The sequence below is a fragment of the Megalops cyprinoides genome, chromosome 1, assembly GCF_013368585.1.
Source record: "Megalops cyprinoides isolate fMegCyp1 chromosome 1, fMegCyp1.pri, whole genome shotgun sequence".
Lineage (NCBI taxonomy): Eukaryota > Metazoa > Chordata > Actinopteri > Elopiformes > Megalopidae > Megalops > Megalops cyprinoides.
Window position 1 is genome coordinate 577,501 of NC_050583.1, and position 20,000 is coordinate 597,500.

Consider the following 20,000-nt stretch of genomic DNA (forward strand, 5'->3'; position numbering starts at 1 on the left):
GATGAGAAAAGAAAATTATGCACAGTAATATATGATGATAACGATGGTTTAACTTTCCACCCCCAGTGCGCCTCGTATGGGTGAGACTACATTTACCACAGTGCTCTGCTGTGACGCGTTTAGTGGGCTGTTCCCTGCATGGCTCAACGTGCTGCTGGGCTGCCCTGTGCTGCCGAGAGGCGCTGCTGGGGAAACCATCATCCGGGAGGACACTTCTCCCGAAGAACCTGCAGGAGAGCACCGTGGCGTGTCCTCTCCTGCGGGAGCCTCGTTTATGAAACTGCACTTACGCGCTTCAGTGCGTGAGGATAGCTGTCTGTCGGACCTGCACGGAAGGGAAACGTCTGGGGTCGGATTTACCCGTCTGTTTAAAGTCTCCTTCGGATTTTGTGCGTGCTTGTTGCGGTGGCGATGCAAGCAAACGGTGTGGTCTCACTGACTGCGTGTTCTGCATCGCTTCATCGCATCATGGGTGATCTCCGACCGCCTCGCTTCGGCTGTACAGACACAGCCCGACGGAACAGAGCCGAATGGCACTTTGGTCTTGGGGAAACCTATCCGCGGTACGGACTTATCTTGGCTGATCGGAATACTGCCTGGGTTCGGGGAGCGGTTCCGAGCGGGTCCAATATGCCTGGAATAGAACCAGCATCTGTTTCTTTATGTGGATTAAAAAGCACACAGTTGATACTGGAATTACAACCCCATCGACGTGGATGAAATGATTCACGGCGGCGTCGGCTGGCAGGTAATTTCTGCTCTTCATCAGTTTAAATACGCGTTGGTCTGTTGATTACATAACGTTATTGTCATTTGTGCACAGTGGAATGCTGGAAGCGCATGTGTGTGTTGTGGATAATGTGGTTGCTGAAGTTTGTGGGTCTGTAGCGAGGAACGCAGCGCGCTGCTCGCTGCTGTCGGTCATCACGCCGGTAGATGCGTGAATTCTGAAGGGTTTGCGACCGCAAGACTGCGGCAGATTACGTCATTTTAGCGCCCCGCGCATGACCTGTTTCAGTCGCAGGTGTTTGCGTTTACCTGTCGGATTGGCCTCTCCCCCCCCCGGGTGTGCTGCTTTGCCTCTCCCCCCCCCCCCGGGTGTGCTGCTTTGCCTCTCCCCCCCCCGGGTGTGCTGCTTTGCCTCTCCCCCCCCCCGGGTGTGCGGCTTTGCCTCTCCCCCCCCCGGGTGTGCGGCTTTGCCTCTCCCCCCCCCGGGTGTGCGGCTTTGCCTCCCCCCCCCCCCGGGTGTGCTGCTTTGCCTCTCCCCCCCCCGGGTGTGCTGCTTTGCCTCCCCCCCCCCGGGTGTGCTGCTTTGCCTCTCCCCCCCCGGGTGTGCGGCTTTGCCTCCCCCCCCCCCCCCGGGTGTGCGGCTTTGCCTCTCCCCCCCCCGGGTGTGCGGCTTTGCCTCCCCCCCCCCCCCGGGTGTGCGGCTTTGCCTCCCCCCCCCCCCCCCGGGTGTGCTGCTTTGCCTCTCCCCCCCCCCCCCCCCCCCCCGGGTGTGCGGCTTTGCCTCCCCCCCCCCCGGGTGTGCGGCTTTGCCTCTCCCCCCCCCCCCCCCGGGTGTGCTGCTTTGCCTCACCCCCCCCCCGGGTGTGCGGCTTTGCCTCTCCCCCCCCCGGGTGTGCGGCTTTGCCTCGGTCTGTTTGCGCTCCGTTACTTATCATTCCAACTGCGTGAATGAACTTCAAAAAAAACTTTTTTCTGAAAATAAGATGACATGCCAAAATAATCTCAAAAAGTGTTTCTAGAATTAAAAAAGCACCACTTTGTATAACCGGCATTCAGCGAAAACAGCCCAGTTACTGCGACGTGTGCGAGTATCTGTAATAAGTTACACCCAGCTTTTTGTGGATTTTTTTCCCGGTATATGCAGCATGACAGGAAGACGCAAAGTTGTCAGGCAAGTCTGGCGCTTTACCCCGAAGTGCATGGCGAATGTTCGTGAATGTTCGAAATCTGTTTCACCAGATTTCATTTCCTTTGTGCTGCGCTCGTTATTCCTACAGTACCTGCTCAGGTGTGACAAAACAAACGTGCGTGACTCATAGCTCCGGTGACATGTGAAATACAGGATATGCTGTTTATATAACAACCATGCCACACGGGGGAGAACTTGGCGCTACATGGTTTTAAAAGTGTGATTCCAAAGCATACCTCATGTTCAATTATATCATCCCAGCGTTCAAAACCACCTTTTTATGAGTGGACATAAAAGACCTTCCACTGCAGCCCCGCACACACACACAGCTAGTTTCACGCCCACAGGCAATACTTATTATTCTTCTTCTTGCTAGATTAGTGCTTTGTATTTTCATTATTTCATTTCATTTGATCCAGCAGTAGAAATATATATATATATATATATATATATATATATATATATATATATATATATATATATATATTTCTACTGCTGGATCAAAACTTTTTACTTCTTCAGGTCTGTGAATTATCTTAATTTCCCACTGAGTTTTACTTCTGTTTTATTTATGTATTAACTGCTTGATTTCATTCTATGCTATTAAGTGCTTCATATTCACATGAAAGATTTCACTTAAATAAGACCATAAGGTATTTGTCCCCGTTATGTCATTACCTTAAAGAAGTTCATATTGTGAACCCCAGCTGCAGCTCATGCAGTTGCATTTTAGCTTGTGTTATTACACAGTTGTAGCTTGTTTTATTACACCTGCTGTAGTTCGTGTTATTACCCTGTAGATTATGCCTGCTGTAAGGTAGGTGGTGTCAGTCGCAGGTGCCCTGTGTGTAGGTGGTGGGACTGCCAACAGGAATGGTTACAAGGTGGCCAAGCTAGTGTCTCTGACAGACAGAAAATAATATACCTACTCTGGGCACACCTAGTGTTTCCCACTGTGGTGAACCTGCACACCTTTTACAGTGAATACGGTACCACACTGAACCTGCACACCTTTTACAGTGAATACGGTACCAGACTGAACCTGCACACCTTTTACAGTGAATACGGTACCACACTGAACCTGCACACTCTTTACAGTGAATACGGTACCAGACTGAACCTGCACACCTTTTACAGTGAATACGGTACCAGACTGAACCTGCACACCCTTTACAGTGAATACGGTACCAGACTGAACCTGCACACCTTTTACAGTGAATACGGTACCACACTGAACCTGCACACTCTTTACAGTGAATACGGTACCACAGTGACCCTGCACACCCTTAACAGTGAATACGGTACCACAGTGACCCTGCACACCCTTTACAGTGAATACGGTACCACAGTGACCCTGCACACCCTTTACAGTGAATACGGTACCACAGTGACCCTGCACACCCTTTACAGTAAATACGGTACCACAGTGACTCTGCACACCCTTTGGTTATTGGTGGACAGATGCAGGTGTCAGTGACTAAGCGCATCAGGGGTCCATTCCCTCTGACAGCCTTGCTGTGGTGGGCGTGGTTTTCGCTTAACGTGTCTCAGCCTGCTGAGTGGGCAGTTTATAGAGCACACAGGTCTCCAGGTGCTGCGCTGCGTCAGGGTCCTTCTGAACACATGAAGCATCTTTATTTCTGCCCCACCCCCTGCCTGTAGTTTCTCAGTAGTAAGGAACCCGGGCCATTGTGGAGAGGAGAGACAGAGCCTCTCTGTGCCTGTGTGTGGTGCTCCAGTGACTCTTTTTACTCCCTTTGCCTTCATTAAAATGAGCAAGAACAAGTCCTTCTTTCTCCTCTGAAGAGGGGCTCTGTCTAATGGCAAGTGCCTCCCAGGGACAGCATTGATGGTCAGACACTTAGTTTACAAAGAGAGCTGAAGTGTCAGATACACTCAGACCCTCGGCTGCACTGCAGGCAGACAGATGCACAGTGTGTCAGTGATCAGCAGCACTGACTGCAGCCCTGTGTGTCAGTGATCAGCAGCACTGACTGCAGCCCTGTGTGTCAGTGATCAGCAGCACTGACTGCAGCCCTGTGTGCACTGCAGCCCTGTGTGCAGTGATCAGCAGCACTGACTACAGCCCTGTGTGTCAGTGATCAGCAGCTCTGACTACAGCCCTGTGTGTCAGTGATCAGCAGCACTGACTGCAGCCCTGTGTGCAGTGATCAGCAGCACTGACACTCACAGCTTCAGCGTATTGAGCTGTACATTTCTCTCTGCTTTCTTTTTGTCTCATGTGATAGAAACTGTTGGTTAAAATCAAAGGAAAAAGTCTGTAAGCAGTGTCAGCACTGTATGCACTCACATCCCAAGGAGCAGCGGCACAGAGGCAGCATGTTTAGGCTGCTGGAGGGGGGGTTATTTTATTTTTATTCAGATTCATTTATTCACATTCTCTCTCTGTCTGTCTCTGTCTCTCTCTCTCTCTCTCTCGCCTGTCTTGCAAACAGCTGTACAGGGCATCTGGGCTGGAGGTGGAACAAGGGGATTCTTGTATCCCAGGCAGTGGGGGCCAGTGTGGGGGGGTTGGGGGGGGTCACAGCCTGTAGGGAGAGTTTCTGTCCAGGAACAAATGTTGGTCTGAGGAGAGAACTACTGACCCTTTCTGAGGAAAATAGCACATTAGTGTGTGTGTATGTGTGAGTGAGAATGTGTGTGTGATTATGTGAGTGTATGTGTGTAGGTTCGCGTGAGTTTGTGCAGTTTTTCTTTCCCAGGGAGGACAGGCGAGGTGCTCCCTCAGACATCACCCTGTCGGCAGGTCTGCAGAAACGGAAGGGTTGTTATTTTTGTTGGGGTAGCAGTGTAGTGTAGCGGTAAGGAGCAGGGCTCTTAAACCAAAAGGTTGCTGGTTTGATTCCCCACTGGGGCACTGCTGTTGTAGAGGCTGGGGGGACTCTCGCACCCCCGACGCACTCCTCCTAGCACTGCCCTGACACAGGTGTGTGTGGGACCATTCAGCTTTTCTGTATCTCTCTCTCATCACTCATTCAGCTGTCACACACAAGCAGAGAATTACTCTCAGGAGCAGTGTGACTCATTTTCCAGTTAGTATAAGGCAGTTTGCAGATCTCTCTCACACATTACCTTAGCAGGGATCTGACCTGTACAACCTTCTGGTCGCAAGGCGCGCAGAGGATAGAGGATTGCATGTGAAGGTTGCCGGTTCGATTCCCAGAGGCCACGGCTGCACCCTTGAGCCTGGTTGCTAGGCGCTGGGATTGCTTGAGTTAATCTCCAGCTGTTGAAACAGATAGTTTGCTCTGTGTGAATCACTGAGGTTAATTCTTCTTTCCATGTAAATGGGTATCATGAGGAAAGGGGTGCTGGGGTGTTAGTGGGGGCTGAAGGGGTTTTGGGGTGTGTTTTGGGGTGCCACTGGGGGGGTTCTCATGGGGGGGGGGGGTTGCTGGAGCTGACTCAGAGTGTATGATGTTCGCTGTGTGGTATTTCCTGTGCACAGTTCCCCCATCAGCTCTAACTCAGTAGGCTTTTCTCCTGAGTTTTGCAAACATCGAATTTCGTTTTTATGGTGTCCAGCTGCAGCTGCCGACAGGCAGAGTACGGGAATGGGGGGGGGAGGGGGTTCCAGGGTCCGGGGAGGGGGGGGGGGGGGTTCCAGAGTTCGGGGAGGGCTGCAGAACTGCAGAGGGGGGGTTCAGCCTCTAACAGTAACAGTTTCAGCCCCTTTATAGCTTTGTGGGGCAGTGTATGTTGTGAAGTTATTCACTGTTGCGTTTGGAGCTGTGAGCTCGGTCCTCCTGCACCTGTTACCCCCCACAGTGCACAGTGGTGCTGGCTGCGTGATCTACAGCGGGGATTTCTGGCTCTTTGGAGGCGCAGGTTCAGGGCCAGCAGGGTGGGGGTCCCCACAGCGCTCCGTCACTCACACAGCCGCCCTGCAGAGAATCACTAACACCGCGCAGCTGCAGAAGCCAACATGGCCGCCCGTTTCGAACTCACTGCCTCTGCAGACTGAGGTCTGATCCAGACCCTCTGTGCCAGCCCAAACGCCGGGGAGTGGAGAGAGAGAGGGAGAGAGAGAAGGGGGGGGGGGGGGGGGGGGGGATGGAGAGAGAGAGGGAGAGGGGAGGGGGATGGGGGAAAATGGAAGAGAAACAAATCTATCCTCCTCTCACAGTGGACTGGCTCCTCCTTTGCTCTTTGCCGCCCTCTCCTGTTGAAATCCGGCTGTGTCAGGACGCCATGAAATCCGGCTGTGTCAGGACGCCATGAAATCCGGCTGTGTCAGGACGCCATGAAATCCGGCTGTGTCAGGACGCCATGCTCTGTAAGGTTTTACAGTGCAGTTCTCAGACAGCCCAGTAGACAGTGAGTCATTCTCACTGTCTCACAGTTGTTCAATGTGCTTTACAACATGTCGCAGACAGACGTGCAGACATACAGTTTTAGTGATGTTTTCCACGCCTCTGCTGTCTCTGACACTCCCTCCTGTATGCAGGATTGCCCTGTTGGGTGCCATGTCTGTGACGCTGACCAATGATTTCTGCCCTATGAGGTTACGGAAAGGGGAGTTCCTGCCTTATCAGAGAAGGGATACATTGCTATCCTCTGAAACCATATGGGCCAGTACACACACAGGCCCCAAAGCTGTATGAGCTCTTTCATTCTGCTACAGAAAAACTGTGGCATAAATGGAAACTTTATATGGCCACTTAAACTCACTGAGCTGTTGTGCAACAATGAAAACTACACAGCAGAATCACAGAGCATCTTAATCACAGACTGGAGTACAACCCCTGGCAAAAATTATGGAATCACTACACTCAGAAGATGTTCACCCAGCTTTTTTACTTCGTAGCAAATAAACAAATCACAGATATGACACAAAACAATTTTTGTTGAATAGCTGAACATTCATGAAAACTTCATGAAAGCTTTGTGAAACATACCTCAAACAAATTAAATTAAATTATTTTAATTAATGGTATATATTTTTCCAAATCAAGTAGAGGAAAAAATTATGGAATCACTCAATGTTGAGGAAAAAATTATGGAATCATCAACAAAAAAATCACAATTTGTACTTTGTTGCTCCTCCTCAGGCTTTTATGATGGCCTGAATTCTTTGAGGCATGGACTTCACTAATGAAAAACAGTATTCTCCATCAGGCTGCTTCCAACTTTCTCGAATAAAGGTTGACAGATCAGCTTTGCAGGATGGAGCCATGTCATGGACCATTTTTTTTAATTTCCACCATAAATTTTCACTCGGATTGAGATCCTGACTGTTTGCTGGCCATGTCATTGTGTCGATATGCCTTTCCTTAAGAAACGCTTTAACACTCTTTGCTCTGTGGCAAGATGCATTATCATCCTGAAAAATGCCTTCATCATCACCAAACCTATTTCTATCAATGGAATGAGAAACGTGTCAAAAATTTCAATGTACACCTGTGCATTGACTGTTGAGGTAATGATTGCCATCTCTTCAACAAAAACTGTTTTGTGTCATATCTGTGATTTGTTTATTTGCTACGAAGTAAAAAAGCTGGGTGAACATCTTCTAATTGTGGTGATTCCATAATTTTTGCCTGGGGTTGTACGGAGCGATTCAGCTGCAGTAAAACACTCCAGTGTTTCAGACACAGGCGCTGCAGTGCTTTGGTGCCTCCTGCTGGTGAGTTGTTGGTACTTCAGCCAGTGTCTCTGAAGCTGGATGCTGTTCTCCTCTCTGCCGCAGATGGTGGTGAGGAGCAGCACTGAGAGACCAGCGCTGTATCTGTGCCAGCATACTGTAGTGTCCAGAGAATAAGCTGGCGAAAAACCTCATTCTGTGTGCGGTTCCTTTATTGTACTTAACTTATTAATAAGAGCATGAGCTAATTTCAGTTCCTCACACAATTTATAAACCATAATCCTGTCATGTTGAGACCTCTAACCTGTAAGTTAGTTCATGCCAACAAGCTGTCAAAACGGTGGAGCTCACCAGATCCCATTCTTTCCCATGTCAGCAGACTGGGCTTGCAGTCTGATTGGGTCTCGACCCTGCTGCCAGCAAGCCCCTCTACCTTAAATGCAAGCAGGGATGAAAAGACCGATTTCTACTACCGAACTTTTGCGTCCAAATGAATATCAGGTGTTGCCCTAAGCTCTGATCTAATGTGATTTTTCCCCTCATTCCCCTGGGATCCATGGTGGTCTCCATTTACATCCAGAGAAGCTGCAATCTATGGTGCGCCTGCTAACCAAAATAGCCAGCCAATGTTAGCTAGCTACCTAGACGTAAGTGAAGCCAGCAGTTAATCCGGCGAGCTTAATGCAACTGTAATTGTAAAAAAAAAATCAAACCCTAGAGAAGACACACCACTTTGTTGATCCTCCCATCTGACAAGAATGAAACAGTAATTTAAAATCCACTCCCCAGATAAATCTTCTCCGATTTAAAGCGACCACCTCAGTTCACTTTGCACGCCGGAGCTCTGTCTGCTCTCTGCCCTCAGTTGAGATGGGATCCACCGGCGATCATAATGTCCTGCTTGAAGGCAGCCTTCCGAGCGGGAATAAATGCTGGTAAAATGTTCTTAGCGTCCAAGCGGAAGAAGACCCCACCCCATTTCACCCCATTATCTTCATCTGAAATCCTTTTCTCACATATTTCTCATATATTTGAATGACAAGCCTGGTGTCCGGAACAGGACGAGAGGGGAATTTAAGATGTTCAACAGCTGGCGCTATTTCGCCTTTGTGCCGTAAACGCACGCAGTATTGCTTTATATTCATAGATTTTAATTATGCAACAAGAAAAAAAGCTGAAATATTAAAGCATATTTCAGTATTTTGTGGCTTCCTTTCCTGGCTTGGCTTCCTTTGCCTCTGAATGCCAGCACAGGTTCATGCTGTCATACAACACAGTACAAAGGCCTGTGGTGCAGAAATACCCAAAGCCATTTCCTCCACCTTCTCTGTGCAAATTGCACTAAGAAATTGTTATTCTTACTCATTCTTATATATAATTGATCAATTCAATACCTCCCTCTGTTGTTTTGATGATGATGATGAATCATCAAATCAAGTGCTTTTGCAGTTGGTTAATTAGCAAATCAATTAGACTAAGCTTTAGGAATTTTAGATTGCCAGCTTGTCAGGGCAATCGCTGGTGTACCAGACTAACTAACTGATAAAGAAAGGTTAATGTGAATTATCAGTGAGTTTGAATCTAAAAAAGAATAACTTAATAACATGTTTGTAGACTGGATGAAAAGAAAGGCGTGTGACTAAGGGGTACTTACAGGAGTGAAAGTGTTCATCCAGGAAGATGCATGTCAGCTGTAATTCAAGAATCTCACAATGAGAATCCATCCACAATAATACCAAATTTGCTCATGCATCTTTGGTTTTCTTTCATTAACTGTTTAATGACAGGTTGTCTGAAAGTGTTTAAATAGAAATGCTCATTCTGAATTAAATTACCTGGGCTGTGAATATGATTTTAAGATGAATGTAAATAAATGTTGCACAACAGCTCTGTACAATTCTAGTACTTTTAAAAAATGCAGTTAATTATTTTGTCCAGCTTGGTGGTGAATTTCTTCATCCGCCAGCTACCCTGGAGAGTGTATCAGAAGGTTAAAATGGGACCCTGTTTATATTCTTGCTGCATCTATTAAAAAAACAACAGGATATGATCTGCTCAGGTGAGGAGCTCTGCCTCTAGAGGGTGATGAAGTGTCCTGTCTTTTGTTTCTGAGAAGAGAGCTGTCTCATATATTTTGTTGACTGTGAATTTTGCTGTGGAGAAACTTCTCATTGAAGTAGTCTTCCTCAGAGATAACCCTGGTTTGTGCTGCAGCACGGCTCAGAGAGATATGCACATTTTAAACCTTAGACACGTCTTACCCTGTGTGTCACTGAAAACAAGTGTTTTGCAACCAGATTAAAAGTTTGCCAAGATTTTAAATGGACACTGGATACCTGAGTGATCAAAGTGACTCGCTGCTTAGAGCAGTGTAAACAGTCTGCTCTGCTTTCTGAGAGACTCGCGCCCTGCTCTCAGACAATGCACCCTTTCCATGGCTCCGATTCAGTCCCCACAGCTCCACCGTGGGAGGAGCAGGAGGGCAAAAACTCGCTTGATCTGGATGTTCAGTCTGAATACAGACCCTGAGGGCAGGGCCTCACAGTCCTGCTGACTTTTTGGGTTTTAAGAAGGAGGCATCAGAAACGTTACTGCAGGGATAACTGGCTTCAAAGAGATGCCACCTTTTGATCCTTTGATGTCGGCTCTTCCTGTCATTGTGAAGCAGAATTCACCAAGTGTTGGATTGTTCACCCACTAACAGGGAGCTGGGCTTAGACCGTTGCGACACAGCAGACAGCTGCTACTCTCCCAGTGACCACCAGGTGGCAGCGATACTCCATGGATAGCAGCCTCCGGTGAGCAGCCAGTGAAAGCTTCTGTCCCACAGAGTAAAAGATTTAGATTGGCATTATTATCTCATTATTGCCCCTGTCATTCTAACCCATTTCCCTTTGAAGATCAAAGCAGCCGTGCGCCTCTGTCAGTACCTACAGAGATTACCTTAGAGTGAACTTCAATAAAAGAGATTGTGCACTCCTGGATGCCGATATCATGCCCTTTTATGTCAGTAAAAACAAATACACTGGGTGTAATCATTGTACGCGTTTGTTGTGATCTGATTGACCTGAGGAATTGTTTATGTTTCAGTCAGAGTCGGAGGGCCTGTATTTCAGCAGAGCCACCGTTCTCAGCACTTTTTGGATGCGTGTTTCTGCGTTTCGGTGGTGCGGGACCTGCAGCTCTGAGGGGTGCAGTCACTCTCAAGGCCGCACCTGTCTCAGACGGGACGCGTCTCCTGCGTGGCTCTCGGTCAGACGTGCAGAGCGCGCAGGCTTTGATGAGCAGACTGTGCAGGCTTTGCGTTGGCCTGCGTCCAGCTGCCTGTCTGAAGTCCAGGTTACGAAAGAGCACATTGCAGGTGGCACCATGTGGATGCATACCAGGCTGTGATTGGTGGACAGCAATAGCACAGGTATAAATATGGAGGACAGCAGCTCACACAGGTGAGGATCAGAGGATGAGGGGAGGCAGGTGGAGCAGAACCAGCTCTGAGATGCATCACTTTCCCCAGGGCTGACTGTACCTTTGATATAAACCACTCTCACCTGTCTGCCTCTCCTCAAGAAAGAACAAACATGGAGAGAGAGATGGGTGGAGAGGAGGAAAGAGGGAGGGAGAGAGAGCAGAGCACCGAGAGAGACACATCTTACTAGTCCTGCATTAGTCTAATGCTTCTTCCCTGTAATGTACAGTGAGTGTGTGGTGAGTGTGTTTGGTGAGTGTGAGCCTCCCAGCTACTCCGCCCCTGTATTAGGGCTGGGCGGTATAGCCGTACCGGTATATTGTATAGCTATTTTTAGCACAACAGCTATCCCTGGTATGCGGCATTAGGTTTCTTCCCGTATTGTTTTCGTTTTGGTCATACCTGATGCAGGAGCACACCTCCAAAGTTCAATGAAATTCTTCCGGGGCAGAAAAATATCACTTGTTTCTATATGTTGTTAACTTACCTATTAGCCTTGAAAAACACATAGCATATGTTTTCACTCTTTATCATGTGTTTTGCTGTTGTTGCGGTATCAACATTGAATAGATATGAGCAGTGGCGGTGGGTGAGCTGGAAACGGGAAAGCCCGAACACTACCTTTAAATCTGTCATTACTTTCATCCTGTTCCCCTTTATCCTCATTGATTAACAATAAAACAAATAATTCACAGAATTATTGACACCAATTAGAATAAATGATTATGCTCGTGAAACACTGCAGATTGTCTGAAATTTGTGTGCTATTGCGAAAGCTACAGCATGAGATTAACTAAAGTTAAGTAGTTAAATCGATCTGAGAATCGATTGCTGAGAATCGAAATGGCTGAGAATAAACTGTTATGTTAGGTTGAGTGCAATGATCAATAACGTTTAGAACAGACTTCACAAAAGCTGTGCTGTGTCATGAGCATTTAATGTAATTTAAATCGATAAATGCCATCCTTGTTAATTAAACAATCTCACGTTGTAGCTTTCGCAAGCACACAAACTACAGACAGTCTTGCGTCATTTATTCTGATTACGCAATAGGTGTAGATTATTCTGTGATTTTTTTGTTTTATTGTTAATCAAGGAAGATAAAGGGGAACAGTTTGAAAGTAATGATAGATTTAAAGTGTTTGGGCTTCCCCTGTTTCCGGCTCACCCGCCGTCACTGGATACGAGTGGCGATTTTTCCCCCGGAAGCATTTCACCTGGCCTCGGAAAACTGGACTGGAGGTGTGCTCCCGCATCGGGTGTGACTAAAGGGAAAACAATACGGGAAGAAACCTAACGCGCATACCGGGGATAGCTGTTATTGCAATAAAAATAGCTATTGGATATACCGGTACGGTTGTACCACCTAGACCTACCCTGTACCCATAATCCTCAGCTCTCCTCTTGTGACGCCACTGTTTGAAAGTGCGTCAGAACCTCCTGAGCTCCCTGAAACAGCTGGAAAGATAAAGAATAACACAGTGATGTACAGTGTGTGTGATGACATCACAGCGCATGCAGCAAAGGTTTTTCCTGGCAGAGCCGATCCGGCAGTCAGCCGTCGGTTTAAACGGGCGTTCCTACCCCACAGGCAGGCTGTGACACACAGCAGGTCCCTGCAGAGGAGCTGCTTTGGGGAGCGAGACTGTGGGGGGCAGCTACCCCACGCTGATGAGGCCTGCCTGCACACCGCTGATCTCCCCTCTGCTGATACTCCACACATTGATAACTCTTACGGCAATCTGGCGGGCTGCTATTTACCCACAGGGCCGCAGTGCAGAGTCTGCTGTGCCGTAATCGCTTTGTGCTTCCCCCTGTGTTTGGTACCCTTCCCCCTGTGTTTGGTACCCTTCCCCCCTGTGTTTGGTACCCTTCCCCCTGTGTTTGGTGTGCTTCCCCCCTGTGTTTGGTACCCTTCCCCCCTGTGTTTGGTACCCTTCCCCCCTGTGTTTGGTACCCTTCCCCCTGTGTTTGGTGTGCTTCCCCCTGTGTTTGGTACCCTTCCCCCCTGTGTTTGGTACCCTTCCCCCCTGTGCTTGGTACCCTTCCCCCCTGTGCTTGGTACCCTTCCCCCCTGTGTTTGGTACCCTTCCCCCCTGTGTTTGGTACCCTTCCCCCCTGTGCTTGGTACCCTTCCCCCCTGTGCTTGGTACCCTTCCCCCCTGTGTTTGGTACCCTTCCCCCCTGTGTTTGGTACCCTTCCCCCTGTGTTTGGTGTGCTCCCCCCCTGTGTTTGGTACCCTTCCCCCCTGTGTTTGGTACCCTTCCCCCTGTGTTTGGTACCCTTCCCCCCTGTGTTTGGTACCCTTCCCCCTGTGTTTGGTGTGCTCCCCCCCTGTGTTTGGTACCCTTCCCCCCTGTGTTTGGTACCCTTCCCCCCTGTGTTTGGTACCCTTCCCCCTGTGTTTGGTGTGCTTCCCCCCTGTGTTTGGTGTGCTTCCCCCTGTGTTTGGTACCCTTCCCCCTGTGTTTGGTGTGCTTCCCCCCTGTGTTTGGTGTGCTTCCCCCCTGTGTTTGGTACCCTTCCCCCTGTGTTTGGTACCCTTCCCCCTGTGTTTGGTGTGCTTCCCCCCTGTGTTTGGTACCCTTCCCCCTGTGTTTGGTACCCTTCCCCCTGTGTTTGGTACCCTTCCCCCTGTGTTTGGTACCCTTCCCCCCTGTGTTTGGTACCCTTCCCCCCTGTGTGCACTGTTTAGTGCGCAGCATTGACACACTGCTGTGTTCATTAGTACATGTAAATGCAGTGATTTGAAAGCATCCCAGTGTCTGAGCTGTAATGAGATGGTAGATCCGCGAAGGCCGCACTGCTGAAAGGCAGCAGTGTGCTGCTTCTGTGGTCCTCATGAGTGGAGGGAGTAATCAATCCCAGCATGCCGCGCGTGCAGAGATACTGTAGGCAGCAGTGTGCTGCTTCTATGGTCCTCATGAGTGGAGGGAGTAATCAATCCCAGCATGCCGCGCGTGCAGAGGTACTGTAGGCAGCAGTGTGCTGCTTCTGTGGTCCTCATGAGTGGAGGGAGTAATCAATCCCAGCATGCCGCGCGTGCAGAGATACTGTAGGCAGCAGTGTGCTGCTTCTGTGGTCCTCATGAGTGGAGGGAGTAATCAATCCCAGCATGCCGCGCGTGCAGAGATACTGTAGGCAGCAGTGTGCTGCTTCTATGGTCCTCATGAGTGGAGGGAGTAATCAATCCCAGCATGCCGCGCGTGCAGAGGTACTGTAGGCAGCAGTGCTGCGTGGGATTCAGCTGCAGAGTTGCGCTGCTTTTCCATGTGGGCTGTTCATACCAGCTATCCTCGTGTGTGTGTGTGTGCGTGCATGTGTGAGCGCATCATGTGTGTGCGTGCGTGTGTGTGCGTGTGTGTGCGCATCATGTGTGTGCGTGCGTGTGCATGTGTGTGCGTGCGTATCATGTGTGTGCGTGAGTGTGTGTGTGTGTGTGTGTGTGTGTGTGCGTGCGTGTGTGTGTGTGTGTGCGTGCGTGTGCATGTGTGTGCGTGCGTATCATGTGTGTGCGTGCGTGTGTGTGTGTGTGCGTGCGTGTGCATGTGTGTGTGGGTGCGTGCGTGTGTGTGTGTGGGTGCGTGTGTCTATGTGTGCGTGCCTGCGTGCGTGTGTGTGTTTGTGTGTGTGAGTGAGACCTCATGGCCCAGTGTAGTGCCTGTTAGCCTGTTAGCATGTTAGCGTGTTAGCCTTTGCCTGAGCTGAGAGCTTCCAGGCCGTTGCACTCTAGTAGTTTCAAAGCCCTGTCCAGCGGGGTTCAGCCTCACATCTGGCTCTGCTGAACTCTGACAGCACAGCCAGGACCCTGCAGCCAGAATGGACACTATCTCTGATAACATCTCTGATAATATCCCTCTGATCTCTGATAATATCCCCCTGATCTCTGATAATATCCCTCTGATCTCTGATAATATCCCCCTGATCTCTGATAATATCCATCTGATCTCTGATAATATCCCCCTGATCTCTGATAATATCCATCTGATCTCTGATAATATCCCCCTGATCTCTGATAATATCCCTCTGATGTCTGATAAAATCCCTCTGATCTCTGATAATATCCCTCTGATGTCTGATAATATCCCTCTGATGTCTGATAAAATCCCTCTGATCTCTGATAATATCCATCTGATCTCTGATAATATCCCCCTGATCTCTGATAATATCCATCTGATGTCTGATAAAATCCCCCTGATCTCTGATAATATCCATCTGATCTCTGATAATATCCCCCTGATCTCTGATAATATCCCCCTGATCTCTGATAATATCCCTCTGATCTCTGATAATATCCATCTGATGTCTGATAAAATCCCCCTGATCTCTGATAATATCCATCTGATCTCTGATAATATCCATCTGATCTCTGATAATATCCATCTGATCTCTGATAATATCCCTCTGATGTCTGATAATATCCCTCTGATGTCTGATAAAATCCCTCTGATCTCTGATAATATCCATCTGATCTCTGATAATATCCCCCTGATCTCTGATAATATCCCTCTGATGTCTGATAAAATCCCTCTGATCTCTGATAATATCCCTCTGATGTCTGATAATATCCCTCTGATGTCTGATAAAATCCCTCTGATCTCTGATAATATCCCTCTGATCTCTGATAATATCCATCTGATCTCTGATAATATCCATCTGATCTCTGATAATATCCCTCTGATCTCTGATAATATCCCCCTGATCTCTGATAATATCCCCCTGATCTCTGATAATATCCCCCTGATCTCTGATAATATCCCTCTGATCTCTGATAATATCCCCCTGATCTCTGATAATATCCCCCGATCTCTGAGAGTCTCTGATCTTTGAGACAGTCTCTTTGATTGCAGCATTCCTACACTCATTGATTCCAACAGCCACCCTGACAGAGAGGATCTGCAGTGAGGAACATGACTGCCTCTGTTCAGACACCCAGAGTGAGCCACCCGTTTCCGGACTGAGCCGGTAGCGTGCGGGTGGCGTGCCGGGTGCTGCGGGTCCAGGGTTCGGGGACACCGAGCCCCCTCTGTCCTGCGGGAGGCAGAGGCTGTGCAGACAGTGAGCCAGCTGATTGGCTGATGGCTGATTGGCTGATGGCTGGCTTCCCGCGCTCGTCCTGCCAGTGTATCTGCTGGCTCTCCTGGCCCGAGCTTTAACGACGCCAGCAATCGCCAGCCCCACCGCCCCTGGGGCCCATAGGCCCAAACGCACGCCAATAAACTACATATGTTCCTGATTGAGCAGCAGGAGGAATTAACCCTTTCCCCCTCCCGCCCCGAAAACCGAGCCATGTCCCCACGCTCCAGACCGGACCCAAACTGAGAGCACTTTTAAAGAGCAGAAACAGGCTTGTTTACAGTGAGGGGGCAAGCGCACTGTGGGGGCAGGCATTCTCGACAGCTTCACTGTAGTCTGTTTTTCACAGAGTGTGGATCCAGAGAAACAGCATGGCATCCCCTCGAACCTTGACCTGCTCTACACACGCCCCCAGCAAGCAGACTCCGCCCTCGCTGGCCTCCAGGGCCGCTGTGACCACTGCTGCTGGCCGCCGACCCGCTGCAGTCTCTGTGCTCCATAAGGGAATAATACAGTTTGATATGTGCTGCTTTGGGTCTTTGCATGAGGCAGGAGTACAGCATAGTACTGCACCTAGGTTAAGGAGCAGGACTCGTAACCAAAAGGTTGCCGGTTTGATTCCCCATGGGGGCACTGCTGCTGTACCTGTGGGCAAGGTACTTAACCCACAATTGGGTAAATATGCAGCTGCATAAATGGATAACATTGTAAAAAATCTGTAACCTGGATAATGCCAGTAATGTGAGTGTAAATGTAACATAATGTAGACACACTGCTGTACACCCTGCTGGCCCTGGCACAGTGGCTGAGAGAGTGGGTGTGTTCCCTGAGAATGGGGCGTGGTCACGCTGCAGGGGGCGTGGCCCCTATACATTTGGGCATGGTCTCTGCATTGGGGGTGTGGTCTCCTGCTTCCCTCTCACAGGGAAGGTAAGAGAGAGCAGCAGTAATGAAAAAGGTCGCATTAAAAGGCGCATTACAAAGGGCTCATGCTCCTGCTTGCAGCCGGCCCCTGTAAACAGCGTATGCTGATCACCTGGCCTTGGCATCACCGTCCCCTCAGTGCAGGGGGACAGACGGGGACCCGGGGGGGTCAGGGGGGTCGGTTTGAGGAAAGCATTCCCGCCGCATGGATCGGGTGTCTCCCTCTCGCCCAGAAAATGAGCGAACCGGGTGTGTGTGTGGATGTCCACTTCGGAGAGCAAACAGCCCGACTCAGGGCGCTCCCAGCGAAACACCGAGATTATATAACAGCAGGGAGAGAACCGGAACGGCTCAGAAAACAGGAACAAAAAACCCCTCTGGATTTCTTACCATTTCAAAACATGCAACAGGCGCACTTCAGAGCCCCCCCTGCCTGCTTAATGCAGAGCTTGGCTTTTGCGCATCTTTTTTCCGCTCCAGGGAGCACTAACAGGAAACAGATTTTTATTTCCCAGCTGAGAGGGGGCTGTGCCTTGCTGCCGCATGTGGGAGGGTGTGAGGGCGTGTCTCCCGGGAGCATGCTGGCCAAACCCCCAGCGCGGCGCTAATTAGCTCTGTGTCATCTTTCCCCTCCATTGATCTTCAGACCAGTCATTTGGACGTTTCGTTTAGAGCGATGTAATTGGCCTGTTCTTTTCTCAGCTCTGTGGTAAACAGCCACTTTTGGCCCAAATGTAAAGAGACGGATGTGTTATGGACCTCCGGCTTTGGGGGGGGTGTCTGTAGCGTGCCTTATTCGCTGTCAAGGTGCAGAGTGAGCAGATATTGATCAGATATTACTGCGTGAATGCACTAGCAATCACAAGACTTTTTAGCCATAAAACCGTAAAAGGTTTCTGCTTCCCGCTCTGCTCCCAGTGAAAGAGTCGGTCAGTAGCTGCTGGGACTGTGGACACAGTCAGGATCCATCCTTTGCAAGATTTCCCTTCCCTTCACTTGCCTTACCTGACCTGACCTTCCCTCCTCTTCTCTTCTGTTACCTGTTCTAACCTGTGTTCAATCAGTAAACTGATGGACCTGATGATTCCAGCTATCTGTGTTTAAGCTGTGCCATTCAAAGAACAGTCTGAAAGAGGCTTGGCAGTTTTGGAAATATAAATAATCCTAAACAATCGTATATGTGGCAGAATGACCAAGTTTATCTTCTCTATTAACTTATTTGCATAACTCAAATGGCATGCTTGTGAAGTGTCCTTAGGCATTTGTGTGAGTGAATGTGTGTGTGAGTCTTTGTGCATGTATGTTGGTGTCCTTAGGTGTGTGTGTGTGTGTGTGTGTGTGTGTGTGTGGGGGGGGGGGGGGGGCGGGGGTGGTCAGACGCTCTTGCAGGGGTCGTGTGACTAACACGTCTGTGTCACCAGAAGGGGTTAACCGTGGCGCTGTGCACCCCCTCCTTTGGGTGAGAGCGCACACTTGGATTTCATGGAGAACAATACAGATTGTGCCTTGGCTCCACTCCCCCCGCCCCGCTGAGCGCTAGCCCGAGCGTGTGAGAGGAATTTGGGCGGTGCGCTTGTTCTGTCCTGATCCCATCTCCTCCTTAACTTTTCCTTTTAAACAGAAGCCAAGCAGTAAGCGCTCATAAACACTCAACCGTCATTAGTGTGGGTCTTTACTCTGCACAGCGCCTACCTGTGTGTGTGTGAGAGTGTGTGTGTGTGTGTGTGTGTGTGTGAGTGTGTGTGTGAGAGAGAGTGAGTGTGTGTGTGTGTGTGTGTGTGTGAGAGAGAGAGAGTGTGTGTGTGTGTGTGTGAGTGAGAGAGTGTGTGTGTGAGAGTGTGTGTGTGTGTGTGTGTGTTTGTGTGTGTGTTTGTGTGTGTGTGTGAGTGTGTGTGTGTGTGTGAGTGTGTGTGTGTGAGTGTGTGTGTGTGTGTGTGTGTGTGTGTGTGTGTGTGTGTGTGTGTGTTTGACTGTATAAATACACTGGAACAATAAAATTTGTGAATTTTCCGACACACAGATATAAGAGCAGCTGAGAGTGTAGCTATCCCGTCCCTCTGTCCTCTGATTGGCTGTCCCGTCCCTCTGTCCTCTGATTGGCTGTCCCATCGCTCTGTCCTCTGATTGGCTGTCCTGTTGCAGGTCTGCCCTCTGTGGAAGATCAGCAGAGGACTTTACTGTGTTGTGCTTGGGGTAGATGGATGAGTGACACCACTGTATCATGTTGACTCCTTCTGGTTTCTGCTTGTGTTGTACTCTGCCTCACCTGTGAGTCCCTTTCGATTAAAGTATCTGCCAAATGAATAAGTATAAATGTAATGTAAACGTGATGTGACCAGAGGACTGTGCTTTGGTCATTTCCAGTTAGCATGTGCTGTACATATTAGCTCACAGTGGCAGACACTGTCCTGTCTGTAGGCTTCCTGTCCTGTCTCTGTACTATTCAGCAGCTGGGTCAACACATGATCAACACATCTGCACTGCAAACGTGTGTGTGAGAGAGAGAGGGAGAGAGACAGAGAGAGAGAGAGAAAGGGAGGGAGAGAGAGAGGGAGAGAGGGAGAGAGGGAGAGAGGGAGAGAGAGAGAGGGAGAGAGAGAGGGAGAGAGAGAGACAGAGAGGGAGAGAGACAGAGAGGGAGAGAGACAGAGAGGGAGAGAGACAGAGAGAGAGATGCTGTTACACTCCCACAGAGAGAGAGAGAGAGAGAGAGAGAGAGAGAGAGAGAGAGAGAGAGAGAGAGAGAGAGAGAGAGAGAGAGGGAGAGAGGGAGAGAGAGAGAGAGGGAGGGGGAGTGAGAGAGAGAGAGAGAGGGAGGGGGAGTGAGAGAGACACTCCTGCCCTTGTTCCTGTGGGATCAGTTTGCTGCAGTTTGCTGTTACACACAGCAGGTCTCTGTAATAGTGAGCTGGGCTCTGCCTTCCATTTCACAGGGAACGGGACAGACACGGTGCGATGGCGCCCCCTAGGTGCGCTCGCAGTCTCCTCACAGAGGGTGCAGCAGATACGG

General features: G+C 49.4%; 1 long non-coding RNA gene across 1 annotated transcript in view; it reads left to right on the forward strand.

Moving 5' to 3' along the window:
- Positions 1 to 617: 617 nt before the first annotated feature.
- Positions 618 to 20,000, forward strand: part of LOC118773394 — a 67,054-nt gene continuing 47,671 nt past the window's right edge. The window contains exon 1 of the long non-coding RNA XR_005004728.1: positions 618 to 748. This is a non-coding gene — a long non-coding RNA (uncharacterized LOC118773394). The remainder of the gene's footprint in view (positions 749 to 20,000) is intronic.